Below are 20,830 nucleotides of genomic sequence, written 5' to 3'. Positions count from 1 at the left end.
GACTCGGACTTCACCAGTGGGACGGAGGGTGAGGGGAGCTCCACGGCGGGGACAGGAGCTTAGACCAGTGACACAGACTCGTCCTCTGATGGGAGCTCCCTTGTGGTGGCGGCAACATCTGTGCCACCCCCATCTACAGGTACAGCCACCACCCCCCCTTCCAGCACCGCCCTCCCAGCAGCCCCTCAGCCTTCGCCCCGTTCCAGCTCACCCGGGAGGGTGGGCATCACCTTCACCCTAGGCACCTCAGGCCCTGCCCCAGTCACCCCTGCTGCCCTCAGTGAGGAGGCCATTGACCTCCTCAGGTCCCTCACTGTTGGGCAGTCTACCATTTTGAATGCCATCCAGGGTGTAGAAAGGCAGTTGCAACATAAAATGCATTGCTGGAGGGCATTCATTCTGGTCAGGCGGCCCTTCAGCGAGCTTTTCAGATACTGGCCTCAGCACTGATGGCAGCCATTATCCCAGTGTCTAGCCTCCCCCCTCCAACTTCCTCCACCCCGACCCAATCCCCTGTACCTCAGCCTATCCCAAGCACACCTACAGACCAGCATGCACACACGTCAACACACAAGGGAAGCTCAGGCAAACATAAGCACCACACATCCCACAGGCACTCACGCAAGCATCACACACATGCAGACACACCAACATCCACTGCCTCCACTGTGTCCCCCTCCTCCTCGTCTCCCTCCTCCCTCCCAGTCTCATGTACACTCACACCTGCATGGACTACCTCTACAGTCACTACGTCCCTATCCAGCACACCCACCAGCACACCCCGCTCACGCGCAGTCACCACCCCCACTACCATTCACACGTCCCCTGTGTCCTCTCCCAGTGTGTCTGTGACACCCCATCCCAAAATACACAAACACAGGCACATACCCACCCAACAGCCATCCACCTCACGACAGCCTCCAGTGCATGCACCTTCACCCAAAGTCAGCAAACATACACCCCCTACAACCACCACCTCTTCCTCCACTCCCAAACCCCCTCCAGCTACCCGTCCCAGTGTGTCCAAAAACCTTTTCCTGTCCAACCTTGACATCTTTCCCACACCTCCCCCACCCCGTCCGCCGTCTCCTAGGTCCCAAACGAGCACCTCAGCCACAACATCTCCGAGACCAGTGGTGCCTGTAGTCACCGGAATCTGGAGAGCACCGGCCACCAGGGCAGCCAGTGTGGCACGGAGCCACAGCACAGACAGTCCCCCACCTGTGAAGCATCAGAAATTGGCCAGTGCCAGGCGGGAGAGGGGGAAGACTCCAGCCACTTAAGCCGCTCCCAGGGGTCCCGCTGGGACTATGGAGTCAGCTGTGACACCTTCCGAAGTGGGGAAGGGCCTCAAGAAACTCAGCAAGTCTGGGAAGAGCAGCACGTCGGAGAAGACCACCATCATCCCCGCTGCCCAGGAGGCCACCTCCAGCACAATCCCAGCTGCCCAGGACAGCCTGCCAGCACAAGCCCAGCTGCCCAGGACAGGACCGCCAGCACAAGCCCAGCTGCCCAGGACAGGCCCGCCAGCACAAGCCCAGCTGCTGAGGACAGGACCGCCAGCACCAGCCCACCTGCCCAGGAGGCCACCGCCAGCACAAGCCCCGCTGGGCCATGAAGGACCACCAGAAAAAGCCCAACTGGGCCATGAAGGACCGCCAGTAAAAGAGCCCTGCTGGGCCATGAAGGACCGCCAGCAGCTGAGTCCCTGCAATGGAGACCGCCACCTTAAGCACCGCTGAACAGGGCACCGCCATCTCAAGCACCCCTGCACAGGGCACCGCCATCTCAAGCACCGATGCACAGGGCACTGCCATCTCAAGCACCGCTGAACAGGGCACCGCCGTCTCAAGCACCGCTGAACAGGGCACCGCCATCTCAAGCAACGCTGGCCCATGAGCGCCAAGGGCACTGACGCTACTGAGTCCGTCACAGGCAGAATGAAGCACTCTGGGCAACATGCCCCCTCCTGAACCAGTGGAGGGATACATCCACTACCTCTGTCCTTAGCAGGAAGAAGCACTTTGGGCACAAAGCCCCCTCCAGAACCAGTGGAGAGATCCATCCACTACCTCTGTCCATAGCAGAATGAAGCACTCTGGGCACCATGCCCCCTCCAGAACCAGTGGAGAGATACATCCACTACCTCTGTCCTTAGCAGAATGAAGTACTCTGGGCACAAAGCCCCCTCCAGAACCAGTGGAGAGATACATCCACTACCTCTGTCCTTAGCAGGATGAAGCACTCTGGGCACCATGCCCCCTCCAGAACCAGTGGAGAGGTCCATCCACTATCTCTGTCCTTAGCAGGATGAAGCACTCTGGGCACAATGCCCCCTCCAGAACCAGTGGAGACTGTAATCCACTACCTCTGTCCTTAGCAGGATGAAGCACTCTGGGCAGCATGCCCCCTCCAGAACCAGTGGAGACTGTTATCCACTACCTCTGTCCTTAGCAGGATGAAGCACTCTGGGCACCATGCCCCCTCCAGAACCAGTGGAGAGATCCATCCACTACCTCTGTCCTTAGCTGGATGAAGCACTCTGGGCACCATGCCCCCTCCAGAACCAGTGGAGACTGTCATCCACTACCTCTGTCCTTAGCAGGATGAAGCACTCCGGGCACCATGCCCACTCCAGAACCAGTGGAGAGATCCATCCACTACCTCTGTCCTTAGCAGGATGAAGCACTCTGGGCACCATGCCCCCTCCAGAACCAGTGGAGAGATCCATCCACTACCTCTGTCCTTAGCAGGATGAAGCACTCCGGGCACCATGCTCCCTCCAGAACCAGTGGAGACTGTTATCCACTTGAGAGACTGTGGCTTTGCACTCCCCAGGATATGGCAGTGGGCAAATCAACCACTGTAGAGACTTGTGAGACTGTGGCTTTGCACTCCCCAGGATATGGCAGTGGGCAAACCACCCACTGTAGAGACTTGAGAGACTGTGGCTTTGCACTCCCCAGGATGGAACAGTGGGCATGTGGCCCCCTCGTGGATTTGGCGTCGTGCACTCAAGCGGCTGAGGTGCCCCCCCTTTCCCTCCCCCTGAGGTGCCAGTTTAGTTGCTCTCTGATGCCCCTGCAGTGTTCTCTCCGTCATGGTCGGGGATCTTGTGTGGGCCTCGCCCATACCGTGTGGTCCCAGTGTTCCACGGACTTTCTTAGAGCACTACCTGGACTACTATGCTTGGTATATATTTTGTACATGGTGTATATATTTATTTCTGCCTACTTGCTTTTAATATATTACAATGGTTACACTCATTTTCTATTGTCTTTGCATTCTTCCGATGGGTTTGGGGGGTGTAACTTTGATGGACTGATTTGGATTAGTGTGTGTGTTGTAGTGGGTGAGGGTGGGGGTGTTGTGTGTGTATGTCCCTGTTTTTTCCCTCCCCCCTCCCCTGTGTCGTAGGTGCAGTACTCAATGTGGTCTTCGCCGCCGGTGTTCGTGCTCCTGGTAGAGGAGCAGGAAGACTATTGCAGGGAGAATTTGGAGTTCCAGATCCATGGCGTCCTCGTTCCTCGTGGGATGTGTAGAGGTGAGCGTTTTTCCTTCGGGATTCCTATTTCCGCCTTGTTTTTATCCGCAGTGAATCCACCCCGGAAAAGGTGGCGGATTGGCCTGTCATAATAGTGTGGGCGGTACATTGTCTCCCGCCTGTCTGTTGGCGGTGACCGCCGCGCTGTTTGTTTGTAACGCCGTGGCGGTCGGAGTGTTAAAGTGGCTGTCTTTGTTGGCGGTTTCCGCCGCGGTTGTAATTGCTATTTTTTTTACCTCGGCCTGTTGGCGGTCTTACCGCCGCTTTAACACCGATCGCCAGGGTTGTAATGACCACCATAGTGTATAGCATTAAATATCATTGGACCAAAAATGACATAGATCAGTAATATTCTGCTAATATAGCAGTTGTTAGATCATCATAGTGCAGACTTAAATAAACGCTCTGGTATTGCACATGACACACAAAACACTGTCACAAATGTCAAAACATCATTAGTAATGCCCCAAAAAGAAACATTTCCATACGTCTGTGCTTACATCACTAGGGGACACAAATGACATCCAATGGTGCAAATAATGTCACCCACCCTCAGGAGATCTGGCATCCCTGCACCTTTGTTGTCTGACGGGTAGTAAATACCAACGCAACTTGGTCCCCCAGGGCTCCTGTGCCCCTGTTACATGAGGAGGGGATGAGGCATAACAAAACCTGCCAGTGCAGGAGCTCCCACGCTCCTAGTATTCCAAAGGTGGTTTTATCTTGGTAATAGAGAAGCAGCCGGCGCCTCACATGGGGACCGCAAGCACTGGAGTCACTCTCCTAGCTGTGGGGAGGGGTCCCGAATAAGGCTACGGTGGGGGAAGCTCTCCCTGGGCTTCCCCGTGTTAGGGCTTAGTAGGGGCCGCTGCCTGCAGTGGGGTCGGGCATCAGCTCAGGAGGGACCAGGCCCTGATGACTCCTTCCCCAAGTGGAGAAAGAACCACTCGGCAGCCACCCATGTCCGTACGGCATGGCAGCTGCCTCTCACACTATACCTTCAGTCATGAGGGGTGCATCCGGAGCCCTCCAGGGCCTCTCGGACCGCTATCTCTTCTTCTCAAGGCAGCCCAGCTAAGGTACACCCCCTCACCACAGGCCGGCTCCTTCCTTTGTTCCCATCCGGGTCGCGGCAGTGATTGCTCACAAGCAGGTGCTCACTTGTGCCCTGGAGGCACTACAGGAAGCGTGCTCGTCCAGGCTATTAGCAGAGGCTGCAGGTGGGCTCCTTTACGTCTCCTGCTGGGGGAAAAGGGGCCCACAACCATAGTGACCATGGGGGCACTCCCTGCACCAAAGCAGATAAAAATGAAGCACTCTTATTGCGTTGCTTTAGAAGGAGATGAAACGCTCTTCATGTGCTGGAACAGTGGAGCAGGGAAAACTCTACTCACGCCCTACACTGCCTATGGAGAGAAGGCTAGAGAAACAGAAATGTAGGGAGGCACACCACCCAGCCCCAGGAGACAGCTGTGGGGGCACAAAGCTGCAGGGCCCAGCGAGCAGGCCAGAAAAAGGGCCCTGAGGAAACAGTGGCAGTCCCTCTAATGACCTAGCAAGTCACAGGTCAAACCAACAGCAGAGCAGTCCCAAGGCAGTTCCTGGCAAGTCCTTCCAGCAGTCTCTTGTGTCCAGTCAATCAGTGTCTGTTCTGTTTTCTGAGTTTAAATCATTGGGAACAGCCCCTATACATATACTCATTTTGCCCAGCTTCTAGAGGTGAGGAGAAGGTTCCAACCAGCTCTAACAAGTTCCAGGATGCCCCTTCTTTTCCACACTGGCTCCAGACAACAGTAGGGGGTAAACCAGCCTTTTGTGTCTGGTAGGACACAGTCTACACAAATGTAAGTGCACCCCACCTCTACCTCTCCCAGCTCAGGAAGACCACCCAGTATGCAGATGTACTCCTATTACACCTCAACCCTCCCTGCATGAAGGCTGTCTAGAAAGTACGCACAAAACCCAGCTGTCACTCTACTCCAGATGTAGATTGGAGTCAAGCTGTAAAAGTACCAGAGCTATAAGCAGAGAGAAATGCCCAAAAGTGGCATTTCTACAATGGTAAGAAAAAATCCACCTACACCCGTAAGCAGCATTTCTCACTACCATTCCAACCATACCAAACATACCCATGCCACCCCTCATAGACCATAAAATATCACTGAGCCACATGAAAGAGCATTTCCAATGCACTCCTATGAGGTAGGCGGCAATCACAGAAATGAGAAACCAAATAGGCTATTTGTCACTTCTAAGACAGGCCACACAACAGGACATATGTCCTACCTCTCACTTACACAGCACCCTGCCCTAGGGTCTACCTTAGGGGTGACATATGTAGTAAAAGGGCAGTTCCAGGCCTGGCAAGTACATTTAGATGCCAGGTCCATGTGAGAGTTAACTGCGCACGAAGGCTCTGCGGTAGCAGGCCTGTAACAGGTTTGAAAGGCTACTTCTGTGGGTGGTGCATGCTGTGCTGCAGGCCCACTAGTAGCGTTTAATTTACAGGCTGTGGGATTAAGAGATACCATTGTTCAAGGGACTTACAAGTAAATTAAATAAGCCAATCATACCAAATTTAGAAGGGAGAGCACATGCACTTGAGCACTGATCAGCAGTGATAAAGTGCCCATAGCCTAGAGCCAACAGAAAGAGCTCAGGAAAATAGGAGGAGGAAGGCTAAATGTTTGGGGATCGCCCTTCAGAAAGGGCCAGGTCCAACTGCTGCATGCGCCCTTTAGCAAATCTGGAGCGAGGGCAGACTGCAGACTTTATACTGCTAATATTACCTTATTGCTGCTAGCTGTGAATTTAGGGGCACTTCAGTTGCTATTTTCACTTTACACTTTATGCTGCTAATAATAACTGATTGCTGCCAGCTGTGAATTTGGGGGCAATTCATTATCACTGCTAGTTTTGGGGGCTATATTTTAAATATGCTTTAAAAACTATTTTATCCAAAGCGTGTCAGCAGTAGTGTGTTCACAACACACCAGCCCTGCCCTGCAGTCTTAAAGTAGGGAGTGTTTTCATCCACCATTTTATGGGAGAGGCTCACAGTCTGGTCGTTAACTGACTACATGCATATACATGCGGGCGCTGCACGGTGGCAGTAAGATCGCTGTCACTTCTCTTGCTATCAAGACTTTAAACTTTATTCAGCTAATATTAGCTGATTGCTGCTAGTTATAAACTTGGGGGCACTTCTGTTGCTATTTGCACTGTCCACTTTATGCTGCTAATAATATCTTATTGTGCTAGTTGTGAATTTGGGGGCAATTTAGCATTGCTGCTAGGTTTGGGGGCTATCTTCTAAATTTGTTTTTAAAACTATTTTATCCAAAGTGTGTTGACAGTTGTGTGTTCAAATGACACAGGTCCTGCCTCACAGTCTTCAAGTAGGGTAGTGTTTTCAGCCACCATTTTGGGGGATAGGTTAGTGTTCTGGTCATTGACTAACTACATGCATAGAAATACGGGTGCTTCATGGACGCGCCGCTGACATGCCACTGGGCTGGGGTGCCACTGGGCTGCCAAAGGCAACCCAGTCTTCAACCATCCATACCCAGCCATCACCAGAACCCCTGCACATTTCACTCCAGGTAAGCAGGCAAGGCTTATTTAGAAACATGATGCCCTACTAACACTGTGTAAGAATTATAACTCAGCTAGAGATAAATGCACTGTATGGGCACCAGGTTACACTGAGGGCCCCTTTTCTTGATAAAATTACAAGTTGAGAGGTTGGCCTAATGAGAAGCCTGTCATAGTTGAGCATCCCATAACCACAATAATTCTGAAGTCTTGGATTTTAAATGTCTATACCTTAATGCTGGGTCCCGTCCCGTCCAAGACACTGCATGAAATCTGGAACTTAATTAACGATGCCAATCCAGACCTTGTCTATATCAACAAAACATGGATTAGCAGCTGTGCACTGTTAGAGGTTACTGCCGCAGGGCTAATCAGTTATAAGATTTTGAAATGCGACAGAGAAGGGGTAGGTAGACCTATTATCTTTAAGGATTTGTATCCTTGCTCTGTGGGATGCAGTACCCTGATGGACGATTTAGCCTTCCAGCTGTCCTGTAACTCATTGGTGCTATTTGGAGGTGCTATTTTCCACCAACCGCCCAGATATAACTCTCAATTAACATCTGATCTCTTTAGCTGGTTGTCCCCTTTAGTTTTCAAATATGATTATTTTTTGGTGATTGGCGATCTTAACTTGCATTATGAAGTCTCAAAGAACTCACCTACCTAAGAGGCTTTGAAACAATGGATTAGGACCCATGAGGATTAAGACCCACTAGACAGGGCATGCCCTAGATCTGCTATTTTATCATTTTTCACAATTAGGATCCACAAGTTTGACCCGTTGCATTGGTCAGACCATTTCTTAATGAATTTCTCATTGACGCTACCAGAATATAAGAAAAAACAACAAATCTTCTCTCAGCCCCGAAAATAACTTGGAGAAAAGTTAATATGGACTCTTTTATAGGTAATTTCTGTCCTCCTGAGCAAGAAGAAAGTATGCTTTTAGAAACGTTCTTAGAAGATTTCAACTCAACCCTTAAAAGGGCTCTTGATGGCTGCGCTCCTTGGAAGTTAAGTAGCTCATCTAGACACTCCCCATCAAATAAATGGTATTCCATGGAAGTGAGGATAGGGAAGAGAAACTGCAAAGTGTTAGAACACATGTGCAGCCCCTGAACTGCACAGATGACTGCCTGGCATATGGAACAGAGATACAAATGTACCATAAAGTGCTCAAAACAGCAAAAAAAAAAAGACTACTTTATCAAAAGATTGGAAGAAAATAGTGGTTCCTCCAAAGAACTATTTAAAATTGTAAAAGAACTGGAACACCCTACTAGTTTAAATCAAACTATCAATGCCTCGGCTGAGCGTTGCGAAGAGAAGTCCAGATATTTGTAACAACAAAAGAGAAAACATCTACTCGACTTTTGAAACTCAACCCCCCTCTAAAAGAGTTGTCATAGAAACACCTAGACCTTCACGAAAAAGCAGTGCCTCATTTAGGCACTTTTGAGAGTTTTTCAGTTGATCAGGTGGAAAAGAAAATGTCAGAGGAAATATCTGGCTCTCCTTTGAACCAAATCCCCATTTTATTTATTCCCGCTTGGCCTCCATTTTAAGCCCCTTTTAACCAAGATTTTAAACTTTTCCCTGACCAATACTGAGTACCCCGCTACATGGAAGCAGGCTGTGATTTTATCTCTGGCAAAGAAAGCAGGGATCGATATCTCTGTTTTACCTAATTGTCATCCAATATCTCTGCTGCCACACATGTCTAAAATGTTTGCAAGACTAGTTAATGTCCATCTGACATCTTTCCTAGAAAACAATAATTTATTGGATGTGTTGCAACCTGATTTCAGGGTCAAGCACAGCATGGGAGTCACTTCACTGGCCTTACTGGACAGCATTAGATTAGAAGTGGATCAAGGAAGGGCTGCGGTTTCGATCCTGTTGGATCTATGCGCAGCCTTCTACACAGTCTCTCATTGTCAGCTGATAAAAATATTACATAAGAATGGGTTGCACTTAAAACCCTTAAAATGGTTTGGTTTATTTTTAAATAAAAGAACTCAGTCAACTCAGATGGACACTTTTAGTTCCACCCTCCACATACCTAAATGTGGGGTTCCGTAAGGTTCCCCGCTTAGCCTGACACTGTTTAATGGCTATGTCTCTCCCCTGGCTGGTATTGTCAGAGACTGTGGCTTTAAAATCTGCTCCTATGCTGGCAACACTCAGCTTGTTATCTCCATAGGGTTAACACAAACAAAGACACAGGAGAACCTCACTGGTTGTCAGTCAGAGGTAGCCTGGATGAAAGCACATTGTCTGAAGCTCTATGCTGAAGCAATACGGATTTTGCTTTTTGGAGGCACCATCAGCATCTGGGAAACTTCATGGTGACTGACATCATTGGCCACGGCTCCAAAACCTAGAAGGGTAGCAATGAATCTTTGATTCCTGATAGCTGATTCCCCCTCCTTGCTGTGTCACATCAATGCGACCTGTGACAAATGTTTTGGCCTACTCAGACGTCTATGTAAACTCTTTTGCTGTATTGCAGTGGACTGGCGAAGGACAGTAATCCCGCCATTGTTCAACAGTAGACCGGATTGTGACAGCACCCTATATCTAGGAATAGCAGATTTTGTATTTACTCTGTCACAGGCTATCCAAAATGAGGCAGGTAGACTCATCTGTAATAGTGCTCAAAACAGCTGAGTTTCACTGTGATTAAATACCCCTTACTGGCTGCCAGTCCACAAGAGGGCTAAATTTAAGCTGTTATTCCATGTCCACAAAGCACTTTACGATATTAGATTTCTATAGCCCTGCATGAGCTCTGCACTCAGCCAAATTAGTGCTGGTCAAGGCCAAATGTATTACAATAACAGAATGGGTGTTCGCTCTTTCACTCACTTGGCAGATGCTCATTGGAACTTTCTAGCTGCCGAGCTTTGTCTGACTTTATAGCATGCCAGGTTCAGGAAGAGGTAAAAGACTGAGGCCCTCATTACAACCGCCGCCCGCCAAGTTGTAACCGCTGTGCGGCCGCCACTGCGGCCGCACTCCCGCGGAGGCCATTACGACATCCCTGTTGGGCCGGCCAGCGGAAACCAAGTTTCCGCCCGCCGGCCCAGCAGGGATGTTGGCCGCAACACGGGAGCCGGCTCCAAATGGAGCCGGTGGTGTAGCGGCGGTGCGACGGGTGCAGTTGCACCCGTCACGCTTTTCACTGTCTGCTATGCAGACAGTGAAAATCTCCATGGGGCTGTGCCAGGGGGCCCCTGCACAGCCCATGCCAAAGGCCCCGCGACTCCCCTTTCCGCCAGCCTTTTCATGGCAGTTCCTACCACCATGAAAAGGCTGGCGGGAGGGGGACTCGTAATCCCCTGGGCAGCGCTGCAAGCAGTGCTGCCCTGGAGGATTAAATCTGCCGGGGCAGTGCTACTGCGGTGCTTCCGCCGCGGTCGTAATACCCAAGATTGCACCGCCAGCCTGTTGGCGGTGCAATCGACGAAACAAAGACCGCCGCCAGGGTTGTCATGAGGGCATGACTATTTTCCTTATAAATGCCTGCGAAATGTCTACAGGATTTAAAGTTGATCTAGCTCTGTGAGATCACTGTTGGGTGAGTGTTGCTTTAGAAATAATTTAAATATATAAATAAATAAATAAGGGGAGGAAGGAAACCTGTGCACCTCAAAGGGAAACCTCTAGAAGCTTCTTCCACTTCAAACGAGGCTCCTGGTAGAAATATTGGACTTCAGATGCCAACTCTTCAGTACACATCTGGACCTGTGGAGACTCTGTCACGAAGAAGGACTGCTGTGCTGCTAAGAGGATTGCCACTTTGGTAGGCTGCTGCCCTACTGGACAACTGCCTTGCTACCCTGCCGTCCTGCTGCCCTGCTGCCCTGCTGCCCTCCTGCCTGAATCAGAGGGATTTGGCCTGCACCTGAATGCAGGACTCCCTGAGTGACTCCAAGAGCTGGTCACCTATTCAGAACCACAGGGACATACCATGCTCCAAATCACCTAAGCCAGCACCAAGATCCAGCTGGAGCAAGTCCCTGACCCACAAGTGGCGGTCCTCAGGTCCTTGGACCTTGGTGTGACCTTACAAAATCTGAATTAAAGTTTTTGGGGTCTTCGCAACCATGAATTGGCCCACTGACACCAAGACTTTGTCACTCATACAACCCACCAATGCAAAGTTCTATCAGCCTGACCCTTCGTGCTATACTATCGACCGCTCACAGGGATTGCCACCATGACAACAACAACTTCACACTACAGCAACACCTGTCCACAAAGCCAGGCCTGCTCTTCCCGACACATCCATGACCATCCAGGACGCTTCCCTGTGGCCCTTCCACTGTGAACGGAACTCTTTGTACTGGACTGGGAAGGTAACTTTTCAGTTGGCCTGACCTTGTCCTTGTACCTTACCTCCACTCCAGTGAGAGCGACCAAACCATGTGACTTTCTCCTCATCTCGCATGGCCAGATAGCCTTTGACTCTTTGGAACTTTTGACACTATTTCCACTTAAATCTTTAAAATTGCATATCTCTGGTTCCACTGATTAGATAGTGTCAATTTGTGCTTGTTTTATTGATTAAAATCTACTTAATTTTTCTAATCTGGTGTGAGATCCTTTTGAGGTCTGTTTTCTCTAAGTTACTGTTTGAAGTGTTGCACAAATACTTTACACATTATCTCTAAGTTAAGCCTGACTGCTCTGTGTTGAGTTACAGATGGTTAAGGACAGGTTAATTTGGGTATTGCTTGTGACTTCACCCTGAAAAGAATTGCGGCTGTGCTTGATTAAGGTTTTGCCCCTCAATCAGTAATACAATTTCTTACAGTGACACAATAAGTGCTGCAGCCCCCTTGTCGTATTTAATTTACTGGTCAGGGGTACATGAAATAACATTTACTAGAGACTTATAAGTAAATTAAATGTGCCAAGTGGCTGTATGTTAATTTCACCATATATAAGTGAGAGAGCACAAGCACTTTTACAACTTGGTAGCAGGGGAAAAGTGCACAGCACAACTAAAACAGTTTCAGCAAAGGAAGGCAAAAATCTGAGTTGCTCCTGCAGAGAGGGCCCAGTCCAACTTGCACACTTTATAAAAATATTTGGGGCATGTAAAACCAGTGGACGGTGATAGACCCAAGCCTGACTTATGTCAGTCACCAAGGAGGCTCCATTCCCACAGAACAGAGGATCAACCTTTTATCCATTTTCGGCATGTCCACAGTTTATTTAAGACATATTTTGAAGAGACATAGAATGATTGATGGTCTTTCTTAAGCTGGGTCTTTAACATCATCTGAAATTAAGAATTTACCAATAGCATTAAATATAAAAAAGCAATCTCAGATGTGCTCTTGCCTTCATGAACCGAGTTTGTCAGCTTTGACAGCAAGTGGCAGTTGTCTAGGCTTAGGTGGCATACTACGCCAGTGAGAGTGCGGTAATGCTGACCAAGTGTCTATGCACCCCGTTCTCTGCATGGAGCAGAAGTTAAATTCACTGTCATTTAAAGTTCCTACTCCTACTACGCCTCTGTAGTTGCCCTCTGCATGTGCAATGTGCAATCACTCACTGATGTAAGCCTCACCCTTTAGGTGGCAGGACTTTGGGAATTCAGAAGTCATTAATGATCTGCTGGTGAGCAGCACCCAATCACCCCCAGCTGCTGTGTGTTAAGTGCAATTCTGAGTAGTAGTAAATAATATATCCATGTCAGCCAGCCAACCATGTTCCCTTGATACATGTCTATAGCCATGCATGACAGTGTCACACAACAGATCCAGTTGCAGGGTGTTATGGAGTGTCCTACTATAGTTGTGTGCCAAATACATCTGCAGCTCTAGGGGTAGCATACATTTCTCCCAAAGTAAAGTCAAGAATCTTCACACTTTCCAAAGTTTACAACTTTATCCACCTCACTTTCTCACAGCACAGCTCTCAGTCTTTGTAAAGCTGTGATATAAACATATAACCCACTAACTCTGTGTTTTTCGCTCAATTTAGATGCCTGTGATGGATAATCCTTTTGATTAATCTTACAGATGGAGCTCACCTAGGTGGGAGAGGGACCTCACTTGTTGTGAATGTGATGCCTTCACTGTTAGCTCACTGCCCTGCTACTACTACTAGCACCATTAAGAAGGCTCCTTGGAAAACCCTGAAGTAAGTTTTGGAAGATCACGAGAGTTAGCAGCCATCACTTCATCTATTCAGGTAAGAGAACTATGGACTGAAGTGAACTGGTGTAGTTAGGTAGTAACTAACGTCTACTGCAGTGCAGACAAGTACTTTGATCATACTTGTTTACATAGGTTGTTGTAGGCAATCTAGGCAATGACAGCATACCCTACCCCCCTAATGGTCAATAATATATATTCAGAGGGTAGTAGGACATGGGTCTATCTAGCTATAATGAACTATACATACACTTTGATAAGCAGATTTTAAAAACTGGCTGTGCAAAGTAAAAGCAAAACACAAAAAACCTTCTTCAGGTATAAAGTATCAGAACAATACTGTTTCTTTTCATTTTGAACCATATAAATAGAAGTTTTAAAACCCACCCCGTCCACCCACAACAAGCCCACCCCTCACCCCAAACAAATCATCCCATCCCCAACCAATGTCGAAAACCATTCTCATAAAAACTAGTCCAGCAAGTGGCAAAATCCCAGTCCCTTCCCAATTCCTTTCCTCTCCACCCACAGCAAAATTCCCTCCCACCAAAAGAAAAAATAAAATAGGGCTAGAAGAGGGCGTTCTCAATGTGGACCCAGCACGCCTACAGGTTTTCCTCCAGGCATCCCATCTGACAGCTCAGCTGCGTTAGTTGCTGAGAGACACTGTACTGAAATTAGTAGTCTGAGCGGGTGGGGCCGCTTGGGTTGCTCTACAGGCAGCTGCCAACAGCACTGGCAGTATTGTTGCTGGGAGGTTGGAGGCACTGGTGGCTGGCTGGATGAACTGGGGCCCAGGACATTGTCACGTGCCTCTGCCGCCTCCTCCTCCAGAACCACCAGCCATTGGTATTCTGCCTGGATAGCTTCAAAACTCTGCCACCGCAACCAGGTTGCTATCCTGTGCCATATTGGTGGTAGTTTAGCAGCATTAGGTGTATCAAGTAAATAAAATAAAAAAATAAAAACACAAATTGTAAACAATGCTCTGTATAAACTCTTGTTCAAAATTGTATAGTGGCACAGTAGCAGTGCATTGCTGATCTCCTAGGCCCATTGGAATGTAATATGATTACGAGTCACAGGGACATTTTGTACCCACATATGCCACACATAAAAGCACTGATTGGTTGAAAGGAGTTAAGGCTCAATAACAGCACACAAGATTTTAAAAAGTTATTTTTTTGTTTAATAGGATTTCTTAGTAAAAAACCAGACAGACATTCTGTGTCAAGAACGAAAAATAGCTTTCCTCTAAATAATGAATAAGGCATTTTGAACTATGGAGAACAAGTATCCTTGTTGTGCTAAAGAGATGGAGGCATGCTAGCTAGCACATTGGGCACTTTGCTACTCTCAGAAGTCTGCAGTTGGGGTAGCTTTAATGAACAATTGCCTTACTTTAATTCCAGATGCCCTGCTCTTATCCAAATGGACTTTATTTCTACCCTGATTCCAAAGAGGCAGGTGAATAATAATAATACTATGTCACACATGCCACGTATAAAATGTGGATATCCTGTCTGCCATAAGTATATAGTGAGAAAAATGATGAACTGCAGTAAAGGGAAAGGAACAGGATATATGGATTGTCTTTGGCATGTTTGCCACAGAGCATCCCATCCGCATAACTCAAAATCAGGCGATTAGTTCCACTTTACTCCATGGCCTCACACCCCAAAATAAATTATTTCCAACAAATACATTGACTTGGCAGTAAGGAAAGGAAACTTAACTTACTCTACTAGAGGGTGAGTTAGAGGGATTAGGCAGAGTAGGAAGAGGTTTTGCTATATAATAGTGGGGTCTCACTAATGATCATTGCCATTGTACTTGTTCTTTGGCTTAGTCAGTCACTATAGTTGATGAATGTCAAAAGGGAAAAACTTGAACAGGCGTAAATCCATTATGGAAGCCATGAAATGTATAAATCGCCTGGCCAGAAAAATGTGCCAAGAATGGATTTTTCTTTTTTTTTAGTCGGCTGGGATAGAACTTAGGAATGAATGAAAGAGTGAAGTACTAGGAAGTGAGGTGACTGAGTTGGCATTGGGAGGAAAGTGAAACACACACCTTATGTTCAGTTTGCAAATTGCAATGCATTGAAAACTTTGTAAATGCTGCTTTAGCCGAAGCAAAAGCACATTGCACAGCCATCACTTCAGTGCCAACTTGAACCATGCTGCAGTTAGGTCAGGGGTGGTGCAATTCTGTGGGCAGGGAGGTGATTAATGGTGATGGTTGGGCTATATTTCTCCCTCGCTTAACAAAAACAGTGAGTCAAGGAAGTAGATAGAAAATTAAAACACAGCCCACTTTGAACCAAAGCATTCTCAAAATGAAGCAAGCAAAGTAGGTGAGCACACCACTCTCCAGAAGAGCTCCCTTGTTTCTTCATCCAAGTAATTTTCCATTCATCCTTTTATTGTTCTATTCCCCATTGGTTGCCCATCCTTTAAGCTTTACATTCTCTCATCCAGTCTTTCACCATTCCAATCCGTCCATCTGTCCACATATATCCATCCATCCATCCATCTATCCATCCATCCATTTATCCATTCACCTATCCGTCCTTTCAACTATCCTTTGCTTTCACCGACCTATCCATTTGCCCACCCATGCATTCTTCCACCCATCCACCCGTTCAACATTTGTTTAACTCACACAAACATCCTTTCACCAATTCACCCTTTTACCCAGCCAGACATCCTTTCACCCACCGTGCATCCTATCACCCACCCATGCATCCTTTCACTGATATTCCATTTCATTCATCCTTTCTTTTAGCCTTCCATCCTTCTTTCCTTTTTCGATAAGCTCATAATTTTTATTGTTCATCATTAGCTTTTGTCTGCTGAGTTGCAGATATAAGAGGCCATTAAGAACTCAAACCCCACTGTAACTTCTAAAGTGGGGGGTTCATGATGCCCTCGAAGTGAGTATACTATTAATGGTCAATCAGCAAGCAATGTGACTTACCACTGCCCGTCCCTGCTGCCGCAGGGACTCCCACTACAACCACAGCTGCATCTGCTGCACTGGTGCTGTCTGCTGGCCCTGAGGGGCTGTGTGGCTACAAACGAACATTACACATTTTAGATGTGTGATACGCATCTCTTTATTATTTTTATAACAAAATAAAACTGCAGTATATCACTTCAGGTAGGTTAGCAGTATCACTTTGGGCATTTGACTGATGACAATGTTAGAAAAGCCAGGTAGTCAATCAAACCAAAAATGTTTTGTAATGGAGAAGGTTAGAAATGGGGTCTTTGGTTGGCAGTCAGGTTGCCACCTGTCCAAGCAAGGACCCTCACTCTAGTCAGGGTAAAAGAGAATCACCCTCAGCTAACACCCGCTCACCCCGTTGGTAGCTTGGCACCAGCAGTAGACTTAACTTCAGAGTGCTAGGTGTAAAGTATTTGTACCAACACACACAATACCTTAATACAAACACTACAAAATGACCCAACACAGGTTTAGAAAAATAGAGAATATTTATCTAAACAAAACAAGACCAAAACTACAAAAATCCACAATACACAAGTCAAGTTACCAATTAAAAAGCAAAAAGAGTCTTCATGTACTTTTAAACACACACTAACACTGTTAGCGTGAAAATGTACCTTGGGTGCATCAAAAATAACCCACACAGGCAAGTGTGCGTCAAAAAGGGCTTGCGATGCGTCGGTTTCACTCACGAGCGAGACCTTGCATCGTTTCTCCTTTCGTCGGGTTGTGGCTCGTCGTTTCTTCTCTCCGCAGGAGAGCGATGTGGCGATCCGGTCAACACTCTCGGGTCCGGGCAGGCCTTGCATTGTTTTTACACACCCATCGGTACTTGCGTCGGAAGTCCAGCCGCAGGATGATCCGAAAACCACGCAGCGCGGGTTGCAATCTCACCAGCCTCCATCAGCGATGCTGCACGTCGTTTCTCCAGCTCCGTGCGTCGATTCTTCAGTCGCCAAGCCAGCGGCGTGTCGATTTTTCAGCCGCAGATCGGAGTTGCGTCGATCTTTTCCCTAAACGGCATTCTGTGTGTGGATTTCTTCCTCTTAGGCTGCCAGCTGCTCCTTTCAGGGTTACAGGAACTGGATGGGCACCACGGGGCAAAGTAGAAGTCTCTCCAGAGACTCCACGTGCTGGCAGAGAGAAGTCTTTGCTGTCCCTGAGACTTCCAACAACAGGAGGCAAGCTCTAAATCAAGCCCTTGGAGGTCTTCACAAGATGGAAGGCACACAAAGTCCATTCTTTGCCCTCTTACCCTGGCAGAAGCAGCAACTGCAGGATAGCTCCACAAAGCACAGTCACAGGCAGGGTAGCTCTTCTTCCTCAGCTCTTCAGTTCTTCTCCAGGCAGAGGTTCCTCTTGGTTTCCAGAAGTGTTCTAAAGTCTGTGATTTTGGGTGCCCTTCTTATACCCAATTTCGCCTTTGAAGTAGGTCTACTTCAAAGCAAAGTCTCTCTTGAATGTGAAATCCTGCCTTGGCCAGGCCAGGCCCCAGACACTCAACAGGGGGTTGGAGACTGCATTGTGTGAGGGCAGGCACAGCCTCCCCTCCCTTCTAGCACAGATGGCTCATCAGGAAATGCAGACGACACCCCAGCTCCCTTTGAGTCACTGTCTAGTGAGAGGTGCAACCAGCCCAACTGTCAAACTGACCCAGACAGGGAATCCACAAACAGGCAGAGTCACAGAAATGGTAAAGGCAAGAAAATGCTCACTTTCTAAAAGTGGCATTTTCAAACACACATTCTCAAAATCAACTTTACTAAAAGATGTATTTTTAAATTGTGAGCTCAGAGACCCCAAACTGCAGATGTTCATGTGCTCCCAAAGGGAATCTACACTTTAATCATATTTAAAGGTAGCCCCCCATGTTAACCTATGAGAGGGACAGGCTTTGCAACAGTGAAAAACTAATTTAGTAATATTTCACTGTTAGGACATATAAAACACATTACTCTATGTCCTACCTTAACCATACACTGCACCCTGCCCTTGGGGCTACTGGGGTCTACCTTAGGGGTGTCTTACATGTCAGAAAAGGGAATGTTTAGGCCTGGCAAGTGGGTACACTTGCCAGGTCGAATTTACAGTTAAAACTGCACACACAGACACTGCAGTGGCAGGTCTGAGACATGATTACAGAGCTACTTACGTGGGTGGCACAACCAGTGCTGCAGGCCCACTAATAGCATTTGATTTACAGACCCTGGGCACCTCTAGTGCACCGTACTAGGGACTTACTAAAAAATCAAATATGCCAATCATGGATAAGCCAATTACATATACATTTTGTAAAGGAGCACTTGCACTTTAGCACTGGTTAGCAGTGGTAAAGTGCCCGGAGTAACAAAAACAGCAAAATCAGAGTCCAGCACACATCACCAACCTGGGAAACAGAGGCAAAACGTTAAGGGAGACCACGCCAACGATGAAAAGTCTAACAGAGGAACAAAGCTATGATGCCTCTGGGGCATTGAAGTGCAATGAAGGGGTAGAATAATAATTAGTCATTGAAGGACTTACGGTCTTGGTTTGCAACTACAATGGCACCATACTCATACTACTTTCCAGCCATGTTGCACTGTCATAGAAACTGCTGGCATACTGCTGTAGGAATGAATGATAATACATACAACACAACATTGTGGGGGTGGTCCACCTCTTGTTTCACTGTTTGAGCATGAGCAAGAAAAAGAAAGACTTCCCAAACAACATATGGATAATAGCTTACTTGGGCATGCAATCCTCACAGTAGACTAGCTGCCCTAAAATCCGCTCTCTTAGTCTTACAGCACCAGTCCACAAGATATGGAAGTGGAGGTCATCTACAATTGTGATACAGTTCATACTAAAAGGTCGGACTGTGTATTTAGGATGACAGAACTTCAGAACGTGAGGACTGACTCTGTCTTCACCATCAAGAGCTGTTGGCCCACTTCCTAGCTAGCTTACAGTGACTCACCTGACCCCACAACCTTCCCAGGGCAACAGATGATTTTGGTAACCTCAGACATGACACTCTGACTCCCAGGAGTCGTGGAAACAGACTTTACCCTTTTCTTTGTTTTACTCATGCGTGCCCCTGGTGAACACAAGAAAGAGACGAATAAAGGTTTTCAAACATTTATTGAATCAATAGTATTCTTGCATAGAGCGAATGAGCTGTGAGTATTAGACAGGTGAAACAGAGCATTGTAACCAGTGTTACTAACATGGTGAAAAGAATGAGTGGTCCAACCATGGTAATCTTAGATCTATATCTTCCTACCTATTACTGTCTGCATTCTGAGAGCATAGCGGGTATACCCTCTTCCCCTGCCTGATCTAGAAGGATAGTCTGAGACCCTACCTGGAGATCTAAGCCTGGCAGCTAGTCCAGAGTGAACTTCTCTGCATGATGGAATATCAGTGTCAGCAGAGCTGCATGTAGAACACAGGAATCGTTCCAGGAAAGTTGTGGAAAGCATACTCCTCTGACCCCTGTGGGGCAAACCAAATCAAAACTACACTGTGTTGAAGGCACAACTCTGATGCAATGATATGTCTAGATGTTAGAAGCTGTCTCTGAATGGGCAAAGCAAGCACTAGGATATATTTTTCTGTGTTCCTAGCCTTGAACAGAGTGTACAGATTACATAGCAACAAGGGATTTCTTAAAACTATCAACATGTACAGCTTTTTCTCAAAACAATATCATGCAAATATAAAGTGTGTAAAATGTCATGACACAGTAGACGGGTACTTTGCAGGGTTGCATTATGTACAGTGGTAGTCTTTGTTCCATAGATAACTAGAGAAGTCTTTCAGTTCCTGCATGTTTTACTACTTTTGCTAGCCTCATGGGTGTTCAAGATGCATCAAAACTGGAACAAAGATCTCACCTCTAACTCTGAAAACAAAGTCCATTTTGGATATTCCCTTGCTCAGAATGTAGAATAGCCATCTTTGAAAGATGAAAACTGAATTGCAAGTCTGATTGCTTCCTTGAATGGCAATCGGATGGTGTAGATGAATGTAATTCACGTAGTGCCATATGGCGTACAGCGCAATGCACACAGCTGTAAGCATTAAGTAAGATCCTTACTCCTGTTGTGCATAAAAGGACAGAGTATGACTGAGAATGGTGTTCTCACCTGATTAGTAATATCCCAACTCTATAAATAAACTTCTGCAACTTGCTTGGAAATTGCTTGGGTAGTCCTCTACACAGTTATGTGTATTTAGTGTGCTTTCACTTTCAGATGCGTTCAACCCTTAATATTCTTGTAGCCCAGACATTCTTACATTATGGTTGTGATCCTATGTATTATTTGCAATTTTAATATATATATATATATATATATATATATATGGAATACACCTTATGTTTGGATCTCAGTTCCAACATTAGATGTAACATTCTACTTATGACCATTCTTGTTTGTAGGTTCACTTTTTCGCTCAGAAGTCCCAGCCAGGATTTAAAAATGTATGTTATCTTATACACTGTACTTGGTGATTGTGTTTTATT

The sequence above is a fragment of the Pleurodeles waltl genome, chromosome 11, assembly GCF_031143425.1.
Source record: "Pleurodeles waltl isolate 20211129_DDA chromosome 11, aPleWal1.hap1.20221129, whole genome shotgun sequence".
NCBI lineage: Eukaryota > Metazoa > Chordata > Amphibia > Caudata > Salamandridae > Pleurodeles > Pleurodeles waltl.
This window is presented reverse-complemented; position numbering follows the sequence as displayed.